Source organism: Stenella coeruleoalba (genome assembly GCF_951394435.1).
Source record: "Stenella coeruleoalba genome assembly, chromosome: 16".
Classification (NCBI taxonomy): Eukaryota; Metazoa; Chordata; class Mammalia; order Artiodactyla; family Delphinidae; genus Stenella; species Stenella coeruleoalba.
The window spans coordinates 24,383,992-24,404,760 of NC_137162.1; the positions used below are offsets into that span (position 1 = coordinate 24,383,992).

The following is a 20,769-nucleotide window of genomic DNA, read 5'->3' on the forward strand; positions in this document are numbered from 1 at the left end:
TTTAGAATGGCATCAAGAAGAATAAAATATCTAGGAATAAGTCTAGGAATAAGTCTAACCAAAGAGGTTAAAGACTTATACTCTGAAAACTATATGACACTGATGAAAGAAAATGAAGGTGGCACAAACAAATGGAAGGATATATCATACTAATAGATTGAAAGAATTAATATTGTAAAAATGACCATACTTCCCCAGGCAATCAACAGATTCAATGCAATCTCTATCAAAATACCAAAGGCATTCTTCACAGAACTAGAACAAATAATTTTTAAAATTTGTATGGAAACACAAAAGACCCCCAACAGCTAAAGCAATCTTGAGAAAGAAGAACAAAGCTGGAGGTATTATGCTCCCTGATTTCAAACTATGCTGCAAAACTGCAGTAATCAAAACAATATGGTACTGGCACAAAAACAGACACATAAATCAATGGAACAGAATTGCGATCCCAGAAATAATGGGATCATTATTATGATATGGTCAATATGGTCAATTAATCTATGACAAAGGAGGCAAAAATATACAATGGGGAAAAGACAGCCTCTTCAATAAATAGTGTGGGGAAAATTGGACAGGCACATGCAAAAGAATCAAACTAAACTCATTTATTGGACTTCCCTGGTGGTGCAGTGGTTGAGAATCTGTCTGCCAACGCAGGGGACACAGGTTTGAGCCCCGGTCCAGGAGGGTCCCACATGCTGCGGAGCAACTAAGCCCATGTGCCGCAACTACTGAGCCTGCGCTCTATAGCCCACGAGCCACAACTACTGAAGCCCATGCACCTAGAGCCCATGCTCCACAACAAGAGAGGCCACTGCAATGAGAAGCCCATGCACTGCAATGAAGAGTAGCCACTGCTCACCACAACTAGAGAAAGCCCACACGCAGCAACGAAGACCCAATGCAGCCAAAAATAAATAAACTTAAAATATTAAAAAATAAGAACATAGAAAAAATAAATTGTATGCTTACCCACATAAAAAATAAATTAAAAATAAATGATTTTTTTTAAAAAGTTGAAAAAAAACCAACTAATTTATCACACCATATACAAAAATAAACTAAAATGGATTAAAGACTTAAATGCAAGGCCTGAAGCCATAAAAACTCCTAGAAGAAAACATAGGCAGTAAACTCTTTGACATCAGTCTTTACAATATCTTTTTGGATCTGTTTCCTCAGACAAGGGCTACAAAACCAAAACAAAAAAACAAATAGAACATGTATAAAACTAAAAAGCTTTTAGGGAAGGAAACTATCAACAAAATGAAAAGGCAACCTACTCAATGGGAGAAGATATTTGCAAACAATATAATCAGCAAGGGGTTCATATCCAAAATATACAAAGAACTCATACAACACAAATCAAAAAAACCCCCAAACAACTCTATTAAAAAACAGACAGAGGACCTGAATAGGCATTTTTCCAAAAACGACATACAGACGGCCAACAGACATTATGATAAGATGCTCAACGTAACAAATCATTAGGGAAATGCAAATCAAAACCACAATGAGATACCACCTCACACCTATCAGAATGGTTAGCATCAAAAAAGACTATAAAAAGTGTTGGCGAGTTTGTGGAGAAAAGGGAGTACTTGTGCACTGTAGTGGGACTGTAAATTGGTGTGGCCAATTTGTAAGTTGGAAAAGAGTGTGGAGGTTCCTCCAAAAATTAAAAATAGAACTACCATATGATCCAGGAATTTCACTTACGGGTTTTTGCCTGAAGAAAACAAAAACACTAATTCAAAAAGATACATGCACACCAATGTTCATTGCTGCATTATTTATAATAGCCAAGATATGGAAGCAACCTAAGTGGCCATTGATAGATGATGGATAAAGAATATGTAGTATATGTATACAAAGTGATATTACTCAGCCATAAAAAATTGAAATCTTGCAATATGCAACAACATGGATGGATCTAGACGGTATTATGCTTTGTGAAATAAGCCAGATAGAGAAAGACAAATACTGTATGATCTCACTTAAATGTAGAATCTAAAAAACAAAATAAAACAGACTCAGATACAAAGGACAAATAGGTGCTTGCCAGAGGGGAGGCGGGTAGGGGGAGGAAGAAATAGCTGAAGGGGATTAAGAGGTATGAACCACCAGTTATAAGATAAATAAGCCATGGGGATATAACATACAGCATAAGGAAAATGGTCAATAATATTGTAATAACTTTGTGTGGGGACAGATGATTACTAGACTTAGTGTTGTGATCATTTCATAATATATGTAAATGTCAAATCACTATGTAGCACACCTGAAACTAACACAATATTCTACATCAATCATATTTCAACTTTAAAAAGTTGTGATATCCCAACCCTGATCAAGGGCCCAGGATGTGCTAGCATTTGGATACAAATAATAAGACAAATGAGGAAGAGACAGTCCCTCTCTTCCTAAACTTATGTCACATGACTGAGAGACAAGGATGGTGACAGAAGATTTCTACAAAGTGTTGTGGCCAGTAAAAGCAGGGAGTGACTAACTGTTTGGAGGAGTTGGGGGAGAGTTCACAAAAATGTCACTTAAACTGTCCCTTAAAGAATGAGTAGGAGTTTTCCCCAAGCAGAGAGAGAAAAGAAGGGCTTTTTAGGCCAAGGTTCAGTGATGAGAACAGGAGAGAGTTGAGTCCAGCTCAGCAGGTACATACACTAGGCAGGTACATGGAGAGAAAATGCTGGGTGCGTAGGTTGGCACATGCGATGTGGTTTGGGACCACATCCTTTAAGCAACTGGGAGCCAAGGATGAGCCATGCCTGGGTTTGTCTTCAGAGGAATAACTCCAGCAGGAAAGCAGAGAACAGAATGAGGGGACTGCTCAGGGGACCAGTACAAGCAGAAGATGAAGAAAGCTGGACCCAAGGTCGCTAGAATGGAAAGTAGGTAGATGTGAAGACATTTCTGACGCAGAATCAGGGAGATTTGGTGAATGACCAGACAAGGGAGGAAGGAAGGACCAGGAGCCCAGAGGACTTCAAGGTTGCTACTGTGGACACCTCAGGGGGTGGAGGTGTTGGCATTGGAGGCAGACAGGCTAGGAGAGGGGAGGATATAGGGAGAGGGGAAGGGAACTGTTACTACATTCTCTGCTGATGATCAGTGGGTTCCTGAAATGTTAAGCTTGAGGCCCTGTGGGACTATCTAGAAGAGAAGTTGAAAACAAGGTCTCAGACTTGAGAATTGAGGAGCATGTTGGAACCAGAGGTGGATCACATCCAGAGCCATGGGAGTGGATCTGTCTACTGGGATGGCTTACAGGGAGGGCCAAGGCAACCTGATTTTTGAGAAAACTAGCATATAAGGGGTAGGTAAGTATGAGAGACCCAGAGAAAGAGAATGAGGGAGAATAATTTACCCCAAACCAAGAAAAGGCAGACGTTTAAAAAGGAAGGAAAGATTTGAATCATCAGTGACATCAAAGGGGTTAAAGAGAAGAAACAGGAGAAGGACTGAAAACAGCCTCTGGGGTGGGCTGTGAGGACCAAGCAACCTTGGTCAGAAAGGCTGGAGTAACGTGTGGGGGTAAAGGTCACAGAGACTGAAGAATAAGTCAGAAGTAAAAAAGAAGTGAGTCTTTTAAGAAACATGGCATGAGAAGAACTGAGATCTGGAACTGATTTGAGGGAGTAGGTAAAAATCCAGGAAACCTAAGATATACAAATTTGTAGAACTAAAAGAAAGGACTTCCTAGGATCCCAAAGCAAATCATAATTCTATGACTTATTTAAACCAATAAGCAATACAGAATTCCCATTTCTACCCTGAAGTTTAATTGCTTGTAATATATTTTCAGATCCTTGAACTAAAGATACTACACATGAGCCAAGATTTATTTCTAAGGCATCTCAATTCTGGATTCCCATTTCTCTGAACTGCAGTCATCTGAACAAGCACTGATAAAGACTAGCGTGTCGGGCTTCCCTGGTGGCACAGTGGTTAAGAATCTGCCTGCCAGTGCAGGGGACATGGGTTTGAGCCCTGGTCTGGGAAGATCCCACATGCCGCGGAGCAACTAAGCCTGTGAGCCACAACTACTGAGCCTGCACTCTAGAGCCCACGAGCCACAACTACTGAGCCCGTGTGCCACAACTACTGAAGCCCATGTGCCTAGAGCCCGTGCTCCGCAACAAGAGAAGCCACCGCAATGAGAAGCCCGTGCGCTGCAATGAAGAGCAGCCCCCGCTTGCCACAACTAGAGAAAGCCCATGTGCAGCAAAGACCCAACACAGTCAAAAATAAATAAAATAAATGTATAAAAATAAAAAACAAAAAAAGACTAGTGTGTCTACTCATTTGTCTCTGTACTTTTACATTTACTTCCTTAAGGTAATTAATTATGTTTAAGGAAAAAAATATAAGTAAATGCCCTCTCATTAAATAAACATCCAATCAACTGGAAACTAATTTTTACCTAGAGCTAACTAATCTTACCATTGTCATCAAATAATGTTTTTGCCAGAGAACATAAATGTCATCTAAAAAATAGGTAAAAGAAAATTCATTAACCAGTCATTGTTACCATTTGTTTTAGTTTTCCCTAGCCGAATTACAGAAAATTTATAACAAATAACATGGCTCTACTTTCAAAAGAGTGTATGCAAATTAAAAATTAGTCAGATGGGATAAGCTTCTGGAGAAACAAATATCAAGATAATACTCACGAGAGGACCTTCAAGATGGCGGAGGAGTAAGACATGGAGATCACCTTCCTCCCCACAAATACATCAAAAATACATCTACATGTGGAACAACTCCTACAGAACACCTACTGAACACTGGCAGAAGACCTCAGACTTCCCAAAAGGCAAGAAACTCCCCCACGTACCTGGGTAGGGAAAAAGAAAACAGGAAAAACAGAGACAAAAGAATAGGGACAGGACCTGCACCTCTGGGAGGGAGCTGTGAAGGAGGAAAAGTTTCCACACACTAGGAAGCCCCTTCACTGGCAGAGATGGGGGGTAGCGGAGGTGGGGGTGGGGCAAAACTATGGAGTGATGGAGGAGAGCACAACAACAGGGGAGCAGAGGGCAAAGCGGAGAGATTCCCACACAGAGCATCGGTGCCGACCAGCACTCATCAGCCTGAGAGGCTTGTCTGTTCACCCGCCGGGGTGGGTGGGGGCTGGGAGCTGAGGCTCGGGCTTCAGAGGTCAGATCCCAGGGAGAGGACTGGGGTTGGCTCTGTGAACACAACCTGAAGGGGGCTAGTGCACCACAGCTAGCTGGGAGGGAGTCTGGGAAAAAGTCTGGAACTGCCGAAGAGGCAAGAGACCACTGTTTCGGAGTGCGTAAGGAGAGGGGATTCAGAGCACGCCTAAACAAGCTACAGAGACGGGCGTGAGCCACAGCTATCAGTGTGGATGCCAGAGACGGGCACGAAATGCTAAGGCTGCTGCAGCCACCAACAAGCCTGTGTGCAAGCACAGGTCACTATCCACACCTCCCCTCCTGGGAGCCTGTGCAGCCCGCCACTGCCAGGGTCCCGTGATCCAGGAGCAACTTCCACCGGAGAACACACAGCGCATATCAGGCTGGTGCAACGTCATGCCAGACTCTGCCGCCACAAGCTTGCCCTGCATACCATACCTCCTCCCTCCCCCCAGCCTGAGTGAGCCAGAACCCCCTAAGCAGCTGCTCCTTTAACCCCCTCCTGTCTGAGTGAAGAACAGACGCCAGAGGGCGACCTACACAGAGGAGGGGCCAAAGCCAAAGCTGAATCCCCAAGAGCTGTGCAAACAAGGAAGAGAAAGGGGAATCTCTCCCAGCAGCCTCAGGAGCAGCGGATTAAATATCCACAATCAACTTGATGTACTTTGCATCTGTGGAATACCTGAATAGACAACGAGTCATCCCAAAACTGAGGTGGTGGACTTTGGGAGCAACTGTAGACTTGGGGTTTGCTTTCTGCGTCTAATTTGTTTCTAGTTTTATGTTTATCTTAGTTTAGTACTTAGAGATTATCATTGGTAGGTTTGTTTACTGATTTGGTTGCTCTCTTCCTTTTTTATATATATACATAAAATATGCTTATATATATATATACTTTTTCCTTTTTCTTATTTTGTGATTGTGTGTATGTTTCTTTCTCTGATTTTGTCTGTATACGTTTGTTTTTACCATTTGTCCTAGGGTTCTGTCTGTCCATTTTTTTTTTTCAAGGCACATTTAATTTAATATCAAGAGTGCAATACAAAAGGCCCAAATACAATGAAGGAACACATTCCCCCATTAACACCAACGACAATGCTCTTTCAACATGTGCCTGTTGAATGGAATGGGGATTTAATAAATTTCACTACTGAAAAAAATAACGCAGTGAGTCTCATCACAGCTAATAACCTTATACAATCTAGTTGTGAAATGAATGTTTATAATGCTTCAAACAGTTTAGACCTGAAGTTTGATACCACACCTTCATTATTTGTACAGTCCTCAATAAGATTATCTACAGTATTAGCAACCATTCAAAGAACAAACCATTGAGTAAAACCACATTGATTTAAGGCTCAATCAAGTAATATGGAGCCCCAAACTAAATGGTTAAATATATGAACTACTTGTACTGACATCTATTATTTGATTCTCTCATGACTATTAAGTTGGTTCTTAGCAAATAAACCCTTTAAAGGCAAAATTCACCTCATTTGAGTTTGACCCAGAAGTTCAACAACAATCACGAAGTCCACAGTCTTATTGGCAAAACTGATATACAGTGTCTCTAAGTCACTATGCTCAAGGTTAAGAGCGATGCATATTCCATCTTTACATTTACTGGAATTTTACATGTTCAATCCATGATTTTAAATCTGTAGGTTTTCATTCCTCCAAACTGTCTGAAGACACAGTGTGCCACAGACTTAAGACTTCTGTTTCTCCCTTTATTTTCTTCAAACAGAAACACTTCTCAAGTGTCTACATGTTCTAGAAGGGGAATTTTTCGGAGGTGGCCACTTCTTCGGAATAGTCCGACGCCATCAGGCCTCTGAAGCAAGGGGAGGGGGAAGAGAAAAAAGCTGAAACACAAGGTTCATCTGGTAAGTTTTACATTAACCATTACAAGCTGGGTAGTATAAGAATGTGGCTTTTTGGCTCAAAAAATCTGAGTCTTGGTGTGGAAACGAGTACTTGGCTGTCCCACCACAGCTTTCTCGTAGTGGGACTGTCAGGGAAGTCTTGACTGGGGAGTATGATTTGTTTACCTATCAGGCGTAAACTTCCAGGCACTCAGTTCATTTTGGGCTTGTTCCAGTTTGTCTTTAGTCTGTTCCAGTTCACCTTTCATTTTTAGGTAAAACAAGTTGATCGCTGGGTCTACCATTGTTGATCTCAGTTGGGCAACGCTAGGCTGCTGGACTTGCTTGAGGTACTGGATTTGAGTAGTACACTCCTGCATCTCTTGCTCCTTGGTTGCTAGTCGCATTACAAGAATGTTTTCCCTGCGTGCAGACTCTTGCTGTTGTTGCTTTAGTTTTTCTTCAGATTCCCTTAGCCAGTTACATCATTAGAGTTAAGATCTGTGTACTTGCCCTCCAAAGCTTGTACATATGCTTCATATTGTTTCCACATGAGAATTAATTCATCTCGTGCCATAACTTTGAAGTCTGTTTCACTCAGTCGAACCTTTTTAGGAAGAGGTTCCTCGTTGGTCATCTTGAATCCTCTCCTGACGGAGGCCGCGCCAGCGCCGCCCAGTCACATAGGCTGACCCCGTGCTACCCGCTCGCTGCCCAGGCTGCCCAACCCTGCTGCCGCCGGCCCCCACACTCCTCCTCCCGCCACAGCCCCGGCTCTCCCCTTTATTTGCAGGTCTCGCTGTCCCATTTTTTTTTTTTAGTATAGTTTTTAGCGCTTGTTATCATTGGTAGATGTGTTTATTGGTTTGGTTGCTCTCTTCTTTTTATTACTTTTTTATTTTCATAATATATATATATATTTTTTAATAACTTTATTTTACTTTTTTCTTTCTTTCTTTCTTTTCTTTTCTCCCTTTTCTTCTGAGCCATGTAGCTGACAGGGTCTTGGTGCTCCAGCTGATGTCAGGCCTGAGCCTCTGAGGTGGGAGAGCTGAGTTCAGGACATTGGTCCACCAGAGACCTCCCGGTCCCTCATAATTACAGTCAAGAGCTCTCTTAGAGATTTCCATCTCAATGCTAAGACCCAGCTCCACTCAATGACCAGCAAGCTCCAGTGCTTGACACTCCATGCTAAACTAGCAAGACAGGAACACAACCCCACCCGTTACCAGACAGGCTGCCTAAAATCATAATAAGTTCACAGAAACGCCAAAATACACAACCGGACACAGTCTTGCCCACCAGAAAGACAAGATCCAGCCTCATCAACCAGAACACAGGCACCAGTCCCCCTCCACCAGGAAGCCTACACAATTCACTGAACCAAACTTACCCACTGGGGGCAGACACCAAGTATAACAGGAACTAGGGACCTGCAGCCTGAGAAAAGGAGACCACAAACACAGTAAGTTAAGCAAAATGAGAAGACAGAGAAATACATAGCACATGAAGGAGCAAGGTAAAAACTCACCAGACCAAACAAATGAAGAGGAAATAGGCAGTCTCCCCGAAAAAGAATGTAGAGTAATGATAGTAAAGATGATCCAAAATCTTGGAAATAGAATGGAGAAAATACAAGAAACATTTAACAAGGACCTAGAAGAACTAAAGAGTAAACAATGATGAACAACAAAGTACATGAAATTAAAAATTCTCTAGAAGGAATCTATAGCAGAATAACTGAGGCAGAAGAATGGATAAGTGACCTGGAAGATAAAATACTGGAAATAACTACCTCAGAGCAGAATAAAGAAAAAAGAATGAAAAGAATTGAGGACAGTCTCAGAGACAGCTGGGACAACATTAAATGCACCAACATTTGAATTACAGGGGTCCCAGAAGAAGAAGAGAAAAAGAAAGGGACTGAGAAAATATATGAAGAGATTATAGTTGAAAATTTCCCTATTATGGGAAAGGAAGTAGTCACTCAAGTCCAGGAAGCGCAGAGAGTCCCATACAGGATAAATCCAACGAGATACACGCCATGACACATATTAATCAAACTATCAAAAACTAAATACAAAGAAAAAATATTAAAAGTAGCAAGGTAAAAGCAACAAATAATATACAAGGGAATCCCCATAAGGTTAACAGCTAACCTTTCAGCAGAAACTCTACAAGCCAGAAGGGAGTGGCAGGACATTTAAAGTGATGAAAGGGAAAAACCTACAACCAAGATTACTCTACCCAAAAGGATCTCATTCAGATTCGATGGAGAAATTAAAACCTTTACAGACAAGCAAAAGCTAAGAGAATTCAGCACCACCAAACAAGCTCTACAACAAATGCTAAAGGAACTTCTCTAGGCAGGAAACACAAGAGAAGGAAAAGACCTAAAATAACAAACCCAAAACAATTAAGAAAATGGTCATAGGAACATACATATAGATAATTACCTTAAATGTAAATGAATTAAATGCTCCAACCAAAAGACATACACTGGCTGAATAGATACAAAAACAAGACCCATATATATGCTGTCTACAAGAGACGCACTTCAGACCTAGGGACACATACAGACTGAAAGTGAGGGGATGGAAACAGATATTCCACGCCAATGGAAACCAAAAGAAAGGTGGAGTAGCAATTTTCATATCAGACAAAATAGACTTTAAAATAAAGACTATTACAATAGACAAAGAAGGACAGTACAGAATGATCAAGGGATCAATCCAAGAAGAAGATATAACAATTGTAAATATTTATGCACCCAACATAGGAGCACCTCAATACATAAGCCAAATGCTAACAGCCATAAAAGTGGAAATCGACAGCAACATGATAATAGTAGGGGACTATAACACCCCACTTTCACCGATGGACAGATCATCCAAAATGAAAATAAATAAGGAAACACAAGCTTTAAATGATACATTAAACAAGATGGACTTAACTGATATTTATAGGACATTCCATCCAAAAACAACAGAATACACTTTCTTCTCAAGTGCTCATGGAACATTCTCCAGGATAGATCATATTTTGGGTCACAAATCAAGCCTTGGTAAATTTAAGAAAATTGAAATCATATCAAGTATCTTTTCCGACCACAAAGCTATAAGACTAGATATCAATTACAGGAAAACAATCTGTAAAAAATACAAACCCAGGGAGGCTACACAATACACCACTAAATAACCAAGAGATCAATGAAGACATCAAAGAGGAAATCAAAAAATAGCTAGAAACAAATGACAATGAAAACAAACACGACGACCCAAAACCTACAGGATGCAGCAAAAGCAATTCTAAGAGGGAAGTTTATAGCAATACAAGCCTACCTCAAGAAAAAAGAAAAATCTCAAATAAACAATCTAACGTTACAACAAAAGTAATTAGGGAAAGAGGAAGAACAACAACAAAAAAAACCCAAAGTTAGCAGAAGGAAAGAAATCATATAGATCAGATCAGAAATAAATGAAAAAGAACTGTAGGAAATGATAGCAAAGATCAATAAAACTAAAAGCTGGTTTTTGAGAAAATACACAAAATTGATAAACCATTAGACAGACTCATCAAGAAAAAAAGGGAGAAGACTCAAATCAACAAAATTAGAAATGAAAAAAGAGAAGTAACAACTGACACTGCAGAAATACAACGGATCATGAGAGATTACTACAAGCAGCTATATTCCAATAAAATGGACAACCTGGAAGAAACGGACAAATGCTTAGAAAAGCACAACCTTCCAAAACTGAACTAGGAAGAAATAGAAAATATAAACAGACCAATCCCAATCACTGAAAATGAAACTGTGATTAAAAATCTTCCAACAAACAAAAGCCCAGGAACAGATGGCTTTACAGAGTTAACACCTATCCTTCTCAAACTCTTCCAAAATATAGCAGAGGGGAGAACACTCCCAATCTCATTCTACAAGGCCACCATCACCCTGATACCAAAACCAGACAAGATGTCATAAAGAAAGAAAACTACAGGCCAATATCACTTATTAACATAGATGCAAAAATCCTCAACAAAATACTAGCAAAGAGAATCCAACAACACATTAAAAGGATCATACACCATGATCAAGTGGGGTTTATCCCAGGGATGCAAGGATTCTTCGATATGTGCAAATTGATCAATGTGATACACCATATTAACAAATTGAAGAATATAAACCATATGATCATCTCAATAGATACAGAAAAATCTTTGGACAAAATTTAACAATGATTTATGATAAAAACTCTGCAGGAAGTGGGCATAGAGGGAAACTACCTCAACATAATAGACGCCATATACAACAAGCCCACAGCAAACATCATTCTCAATGGTGAAAAGACAAGGTTGTCCACTCTCACCACTATTATTCAACATAGTCTTGGAAGTCTTAGCCACAGCAATCAGAAAAGAAAAAGAAATAAAAGGAACATAAATTGGAAAAGAAGAAGTAAAACTGTCACTGTTTGCAGATGACATGATACTATACATATAGAATCCTAAAGATGCCACCAGAAAACTACTAGAGCTAACCAAAGAATTTGGTAAAGTTGCAGGAGACAAAATTAATGCACAGAAATCTCTTGCATTCCTATACACTAATGATGAAAAATCTGAAAGAGAAATTAAGCAAACACTCCCATTTACCACTGCTACAAAAAGAATAAAATACCTAGGAATAAACCTACCTAAGGAGACAAAAGACCTGTATGCAGAAAACTATAAGACACTGATAAAAGAAATTAAAGATGATACCAACAGATGAAGAGATATACCATGTTCTTGGATTGGAAGAATCAATATTGTGAAAATGACTGTACTACCCAAAGCAATCTACAGATTCAATGCAATACCTATCAAATTACCAATGGCATTTTTTATGGAACTAGAACAAAAAAATCTTAAAATTTGTATGGAGACACAAAAGACCCCAAATAGCCAAAGCAGCCTTGAGGGAAAAAAAACGGAGCTGGAGGAATCAGACTCCATGACTTCAGACTATACTACAAAGCTACAGTAATCAAGACAATATGGTACTGGCACAGAAACAGAAACATAGATCAAAGCAACAGGATAGAAAGCCCAGAGATAAACCCATGCACCTATGGTCAACTAATCTATGACAAAGGAGGCAAGGATATACAATGGAGAAAAGACAGTCTCTTCAATAAGTAGTGCTGGGAAAACTGGACAGCTATATGTAAAGGAATGAAATTAGAACACTCCCTAACACTATACACCAAAATAAACTCAAAATGGATTAGAGACCTAAATGTAAGACCTGACACTATGAAACTCTTAGGGGAAAACATAGGAATAACACTCTTTGACATAAATCACAGCAAGATCTTTTCTGATCCACCTCCTAGAGAAATGGAAATAAAAACAAAAATAAACAAATGGGACCTAATGAAACTTAAAAGCTTTTGCAAAGCAAAGGAAACTACAAACAAGATGAAAAGACAACCCTCAGAATGGGAGAAAATATTTGCAAATGAATCAATGGACAAAGGATTAACCGCCAAAATATATAAACAGCTCATGCAGCTCAATATTTAAAAAACAAACAACCCAATCAAAAACTGGGCAGAAGACCTAAATAGAGGTTTCTCCAGAGAAGACATACATATGGCCAAGAAGCATATGAAAAGCTGCTCGGCATCACTAATTAATAGGGAAATGCAAATCAAAACTACAATGAGGCATCAACTCACACCAGTTAGAATGGGCATCATCAGAAAATATACAGACAACAAATGCTGGAGAGGGTGTAGAGAAAAGGGCACCCTCCTACACTGTTGGTGGGAATGTAAATTGATACAGCCACTATGGAGAACAGTATGGAAGCTCCTTAAAAAACTAAAAATAGAACTAACATACGACACAGCAATCCCACTACTGGGCATATATCCTGAGAAAACCATAATTCAAAAAGAGTCATGTACCACAATATTCATTGCAGCTCTATTTACAACAGCCAGAACATGGAAGCAACCTAAGTGTCCATCGACAGATGAATGGATAAAGAAGATGTGGCACATATATACAATGGAATATTACTCAGCCATAAAAAGAAACGAAATTGAGTTATTTGTAGTGAGGTGGATGGACCTAGAGTCTGCCATACTGAGTGAAGTAAGTCAGAAAGAGAAAAACAAATACTGTATGCTAACACATAAATATGGAATCTAAAAAAAAAAAAAAAGGTTCTGAAGAACATAGGGGCAGGTCAGGAATAAAGACACAGACATAGAGAATGGATTTGAGGACATGGGAAGGGGGACGGGTAAGCTGGGACGAAGTGAGAGAGTGGAATGGACATATATACACCACCAAATGTAAAATAGATAGCTAGTGGGAAGCACCCGCATAGCACAGGGAGATCAACTCGGTTCTTTGTGACCACCTAGAGGGGTGGGATAGGGAGGGTGGGAGGGAGACACAAGAGAGAGGGGATATGGGGATATATGTATACATATAGCTGATTCACTTTGTTATACAGCAGAAACTAACACACCATTGTCAAGCAATTGTACTCCAATAAAGATGTTAAATAATAATAATAATACTCACCATTTAAGAAATAATTCCAGAAATGACACGGAAACCCAAAAGTCCATGCAAAAGAAGAAAACTTGGACAAATAGAATTCCAAAGTGGTGATTCTCCTTTGCTGTACAACACCTCCTGTCACACCTTACAATATAATGTTCCCAGTAAATGGATGTAGCAAGCAATGAGAAAGATATCAGGAAGTGAGTTTATTTTCTCTAGCCACTTAATGCCTGCTCTGTTGGAAAAATAACACTTCTGACAAGGCTTCAAGATTCAATTTGGAGAGGGTAATAAATATGTGGGGAAGCCCATGAAACTGTTTTGTCCATTTCTGTCATCTCATCTTTCTCTATACCCAGAGTACGAGTCGACTCGAAAAGTAAAGAATCTCCCAATGATGAGGAGGAAGCATCTGGTTTGGGATACGATAATGTCTTAAACTGAAAAGGCCATTTTTCTCCGAGAACCATTCAATGTTTCACAGGCATAATTCTTTTCAATTGCTCCTGGTAGGGAGGGAGGAAAGAGTCACAGAAAAGACTGGAAGAAGCAAATCTCTTTACCTCATCTCACAGATAAGAATCCCAAGGTCAACAGGAATGAGTGATGCGTCCAATTCTTCGACAAGCCAAAAACCTTGTCATGATATACTCAAGGATCACTTTTCCCATGCAACACCTCCTCTGCGGCTTGAAGATGTGTTACAACCCTAAAGAATCTGGATCAAATTGAGCTACATAATTCCTAAAGGCTACACGATAACATCAATAGAAGAATGGAGTCAGGTTGAAAGCCAGGTGAGAGGGTATCAGAGGTAAGAGCCCAACTCAGCTCCCACTTCTGCTGACCCACCCCATCTGAATGAGCCTTGCTGTGTCCTCTAACAGGACGTGCGATCTCCATATACAGACAGCGTGGACAATGTTGCCACTTATCCTGTCTTCTTCTGTAACTTCCTGGAGTTTTATCAAGGCTGTAAAATGAATTGAAATGGATTTATTCTAAAGAATAACTGAGTGAACAGTCAGGGCCCACAAGTGTGGAGGGGAAAATGAAGAAACTGAGTGAATAACCATGAAAACTGCCTGAGTATTCAAAGTCAAAAAGTTCTTAGGGTGAAATAACCCAGGAGAAGTGATGCATGTGCATTCATGGTGGATGGAAAGAATACCAAATGAAACTTCAGGGACGAAGACAGTGGGAGAGGAAATGGAGGGTTCTGGTTGAAATGCACTGGCAGGCTTCAACATGCGTGAACTTGGGTCTATGCTTACAATAAAAAAACCAGCTTTTGATAAAAGCAAAGTGAAAGCTGGTCAGCATTAACATTCTACCCGTGTGTATCACACAGATTTGTATTTGGGGAGACTGTGCTAGTAATTTAGATAAACATGGAGTGTTTGACGGATTGAAGGTCTTAAGTACGATTGTTTTCCAATTTATTTCTCTCCTAACCCTCTACAAGGGCCAACTAAGCTCTTCAAACATTGTGCAATGGTGTGTATAATAACCCCATTTAGAGACAAAGCATGCAATTCTATTATAAAGAGAATCTAATGCAACAGAGACTCGTTAGCTGTCCGACGTATATCGTCTTCATAAGCCAGCGGTGGCAGAACCAGCTGCCTTGTAATACATATGGTGTCCTTCTTCACTAAGCTGCATCCATTTCTTTTTAAACCAAGTCAATTAATTTGTCACTGGGTTAGAAGAACCATATGTCAATGAAATATCATAAGAAAATCACAAATAGTTTATTATTTCCCCACCAACAAAAGATAGCATCTTCAGGTCGGCACTTCTTTATTTATTCAGAGCTTGTGCATAATGCACATCGATATTACTTTGTAGCATGCCTCACTCTTTAAATTATTTTATGAACAGCTGTACTGGGCTGTTAACACCAAAAGACTAGCCCTCTCTTTGGCTGAGCATAGCATTAACCGTACTACGTCCATCCTTGAAATGACGTTCTCTTCCTAGACAGCCCAGTCTCTCAGTTGGACAGACCGTCAGACATGGTTATGGATTCTTTTGCTGCAAGAGACTCTGCCAAGTTATGCTGGATAACAGCACGGCTCATTGTCAATACTGGCTGAGTACATTGGTAAAAAATTAATTACAGTATTAGCTTCAAATAATGCTGTCATTACATGGTAACAGTCTGTAACCCCATATTGGAAGCTCCAGATATGGAACCACTCAGACTTTAGGTATTTGTATTTAATCTGACAGTAAATTAAAAGTCTACATTCTGAACAGTCTATGCAAATAAGAGTCAGTGTTATTCTGGGTACAATTCAGAGGAAGAAATTGAGTTGTTCACAGAACTCCTTTCCCCACTGAGCTACAATTTTATATTCACTGTCTGTTTCTATTCTGTGTCTTCTGATTTGCCTCTTCAGCTGAAAACAGAAGGTAGTTCACATTCAATGGGCACCCTAACACTCTTCTTCCTCAGCTCACCTACCTGAGGCAATAACTGACTAAGAGGAACTAATTTATTCTGTTTTCATCTGAATCTGAGCTTGGCAAATGACAATGCATTGATTCTGCTCACCCTGGATGCATCAATTTGCTTGCACGAGCATTAGGAATAATTACCTCACCCTGTGGGCTAACTACCTCATGTGAAACAGGCAGCTTTCCTCCTGATCTAAATACACACACTTATCTACACCCGCCAGGGTGAAAGTCACCCACTCAGATGCTTGGATATCACACAATCTAAGGAGAGAGACACAGTCTTGCCTTCACTCTTGCTCACCTAATGGGTTCAAGATGAAGTTGATTTTTTTTAAATCCCATAACCACTACTTCTGAGAAAGCCTACTTCACAGGATATACAGAAAATCTCATTTCCAAAATGTCAACAGATGCCATTTGTGTTACTTCAGTATTTAATCTTTATGAGTCCATTCTTTCTCTCCAATTGAATTATGAGCCTTTAAGGTCAGAACCACAATGGATCATTCCATAGCTCCCTTGCAGCTACTATTGTTCTCTACTCATCCTAGGTGCTCAGTAATTTTGTTGCTTGCAATTATGTTGTCAGCAAACTATGCCCATCATACTTTAGTAGGACACATCAATAGAGGTAAGATATATTTATGTTGAACTTTTACTTGAATTAGACCATTGGGTACAATCTTCCTGTTAACAGAGCTTGTATATAATTCACCCCAGTGAGCCAGTACTATAAGTTTCACAGATTTGAGCTAAACTTTTTCATTGTGTATACTGTTTATAACTGAGGAAGTCACTTGATCTTTTAGTTATATGTTTATAGTGGTTTTCTGATAGTTCAGGTTGTTTCAAACGCCTTTTTTAATTCAAATGTATTCACTTAATTGGCTCTGAAAACTCTACTTGTATGTGCACATACATACTGATACATGTAAGTATGAAAATGCAAGCGTAACTCTTAAACTATAGTCCTCAACTAAATAATATGCTGGCTTTTTCAACAGCCTCCTTAAACACAGAAATTCTAATTGCACACATAACTCTTTTCCATAATTAAAAATAAATGTAATACACTTTTGCCTCTTTGCTTGGTTTTAGTCTTTTTCTATCCTCCCACCCCCATCCACAATTCTTAACAATAGATAAAGACAAAAGACTAAGATTTAAATGTTTAAACAAAATTGCTTCCCTCTCTCTATAAAGGCGACTCCAGAACATTGCCTAACTTATCTAAGAATGCCTGTTTTCATTAGTAGGAAAATAAATTAGAAACTGTGTAAACATATTACATTTCTATCTAGCTTTAGAAAAGGAAAAAATAACAGCTGATACCTTGCAGCTTTCTTGTTTATTAGCTTTATAACAAAAATGTCAGCTAGACTGAACTCTGGACCTATCTTGTTTATGATGTCATGAAGTAGTAAAGGCCCCTGGAGAGGATGGGAGACGCTGGATTTGGGGATAAAACAGAATTATACGGCTGACTTCCTTATGAGCATGGAACTACTTGGTTACACCGTGGTTCTAGGCTTCAGATGTAGATGATTAAGTGTTTTATGAGGCATACGAGAAATCTGCATGCACTAACCTTCACCATTTTTGTGACAATAGAAAATACTTCTGGCGCTTTCTGATATAAGCAACACAAACTTTCTTTTTTCTTCTTTTTTTAACACAAACTTTCTTGAGAGATCTTTTCACAAGGGATTTTACTTCCAAATGCAAGTATATGTTTATGAAGTCCTGTACAAAGTATATAATTGTCTAGAGGAGCCTGAACTTCATTACCATGACTGTTGGCTTGTTTTACCTTTGTACCTTATCTAGCAACTTAATGTATATGAAGAATTTGCACATGTTAAATAATGATAGTGTTGAGTTTAAGCTTGTAATGAAACAGGTCTAGAAAACTGCAAGTCAACTAAGTTTTTATTTAGTACCAATACCATGCATGTGATTGTCCCAGTTTCATACATACAAAGACAAGTAAGGTAAAAAACTTCAAGGAGCTTACTATTCAGTTGAGGAAAAACAAATAATAAGTCATAGAGCAAGACAGAGTAACGCCAGGTCCACAGAGAGGTGGTAGGAGTGGTGTGCAGTGTGTGAGTAGGTTCAGAGGTAGAGATGAGAGCCATTGGTGGGCCATAGAGAGGGAAACAGTTCATTTAGAACTTCATGGGAGTATTAGTAGCAGCAATAATATTTGTATTCATGAATTAGAAAAGGGCCTCACTATCAAAGGACAAATTTAATAGCTAAAGCCACTTGAAGTCAATCCACTTGAAATGTGATCATTTTTCATAGTAAATAATAAGGAAAAAAGTTTGAATGAGATTTTTTTCCTTGAAAAACTTATCTAAAACTCATAAAAAGGTTATCTTGTCCTACTTAAATTTTTATATTTTAATTGTAATAATATACTACTTACTAGAACAAAAAATCAATTTAAATAATTGGTTTTTTAACACAACTAACATTATTTTATAGTACAATTTGACTTCATATATCTGACTTTTGCAATACACCATTTTCTTAAATTTTTATTATTTAACAACCACACAAAAGAATATCTATACCATATACAACTACAAAGCATAATAACAAAATGAATGCTTGTGATTAATCCATCCCCCAACTTATGAAATAGAACATTATCAATACCTAAATCTGTATACCCCTTTCTCTGTCCCATCCCTGTGCCTACACAACTGTCACCATTAGCCAAGGTAAGCACCATTCTGAATCCCATTATCATCATTCCCTAGATTTTTTCATATAGTTTTATCATATACCTATTATTTAATTTTGCTTTGCTTTGAGCTTTATAAAAATATATCCAAGTGTACCTACTTTTCTTTGACTTGCTTGTTTTATTCACCATGATGATTCTAGATTTACTGATGTCATTTTATGTTTCTGCTCATGTAGTTCACTTGATATTCTATTGGATGAGAATTCTACAGTTTACTCATTCTCCGGTTGGCGGGCATTTGGATTGTTTCTAGGGCTTTGTTTTTACCAGCAATGTTGCTATGAACATTCTCGTGCATGTTCCCTAGCTCACAAGTACAAGTCTTCCCAGCACGTAGACCTAAAAGTGGAATTGCTGCATCTTAAAGATACATGGATGTTCAACTTTGTAAGACAATGTAAAATTATTTTCCAAAGTGTTGTATAAAAACTGATCTGCATCTTTGCCATTACTTGGTGTTGTCAGGCATTCCTCAGCAGAGGACCCAGCTAAGCCATACCCATACTCCTGATTCACTGAAATTACAAAATAATATATATTGTGTTAAGCCGTGAAATTGGTGGTAATTTATAACAGAGCAATAGATAAACAAACAACTTTCATCCCTCTAGAAACTGCAAAATTGTGCCTCTGTGAGGTTGTATATTTCATTTCTCTGCTTATAAAATAAGGCTGAACATTTTTTTTCAAGTTCATTCATCATTCATGTTTCCTCTTCTGAGAAATGCCTATTCACATACATCATTTTCCTGTTTTTCTACTGAGTTGTCTTTTTCTTGTTGACTTGAAATTCTTTATATATTCTGATAGATAAAGCTATATAAAGTTTGTGACTTGCTTTCTTTGACTTTTTTTGAGGAGCATTCTTAATTTTAATGTAGTAAGATTTACCCATAATTCCTTTCATGGTTAATGCTTTTTGTATCTTAGTTAAGTACTCAGACCAATTATTTTTAAAAGACTTCCTTCAGCAGAAATATTCAGAGCCCTCATCAATTTCTCCCAAATTCCCTCTTAATCCTTTGATATTTAAAACATTCTTTTTTGAGGTACCTATACTTTACTTGTTCAATTTTCTCTTTTTCCACCGGATGCTGATTTGTCATTGCCTTTGTATATGATTCCATCATTTTTCTAATATCACTTGTGTTGACTTCATGAGACCTGACATCTTTTGCAAAGTTTGCATTTTCACTTTACAACTGCTTTGCATTGTATTTGCACTTCCTGTTGGGTATTAATAACATTGGACAATCCTACTGAAAAATGAGACCAACATTGTCAAGATGGACAGGAGTCAGTTACATGATGCTGGTTAGGAGGTCTGAGTAGTAATAGTCATATAAATGTCAAGCTCATTATTGAACATATTTATATTATGACAACATACACTTTCCTGCACAATCTCACAATTTGGGATAACTGGACAAAAGAAAACTTGAAAAAGAGTATCAGAAGCAGTAGCAGCAGCTCTCATTTATAGAACAGGTATTATGGATGTGCCAGGCATGATGCTAAGCTCAACACATGTGTTATTTCAATAACTCATCACAACAAACCTGAGAACTGATGGTTATTATTCCAGTTTTCCAGAGGATGTCGCAGCTCTGAAGTGTCAGTGCCTTAGCCAAATGAAACAACTAGAAAGTGGAAGAACCAAGATCTGAACCTATATTAAATAGAACATTTCAAAGACTGAGATATATCCATTTTGCTCTTATGTAACACATGTACTACTTCTTACAGCAAGTGGAGAGTAAAAGAAGAGAAAAATACAAACAAAGATATAAAGGTAAGGAGTGAGAACACAGAAGACTGCAGACTTCCTAGACTAGAAAGGAGGATTGCATGTGTCTTGAGTAACAGGCGGATGAATTTGTTTTCAACATAACAGGCAGTAGAAACCAATGAGGGTTTCTTGGTGGATAATATATTATTACTGTAG

General features: G+C 38.7%; 1 protein-coding gene and 1 pseudogene across 2 annotated transcripts in view; both read right to left on the reverse strand.

The window, feature by feature from the left end:
- Positions 1–20,769, reverse strand: part of CFAP58 (cilia and flagella associated protein 58) — a 110,796-nt gene that overhangs the window by 19,644 nt on the left and 70,383 nt on the right. The gene's annotated exons all lie outside the window — the stretch shown is intronic.
- Positions 7,147–8,434, reverse strand: LOC307175102 (pre-mRNA-splicing regulator WTAP-like; annotated as a pseudogene). Its single transcript has one exon. The product of its transcript is annotated as a pre-mRNA-splicing regulator WTAP-like (transcript).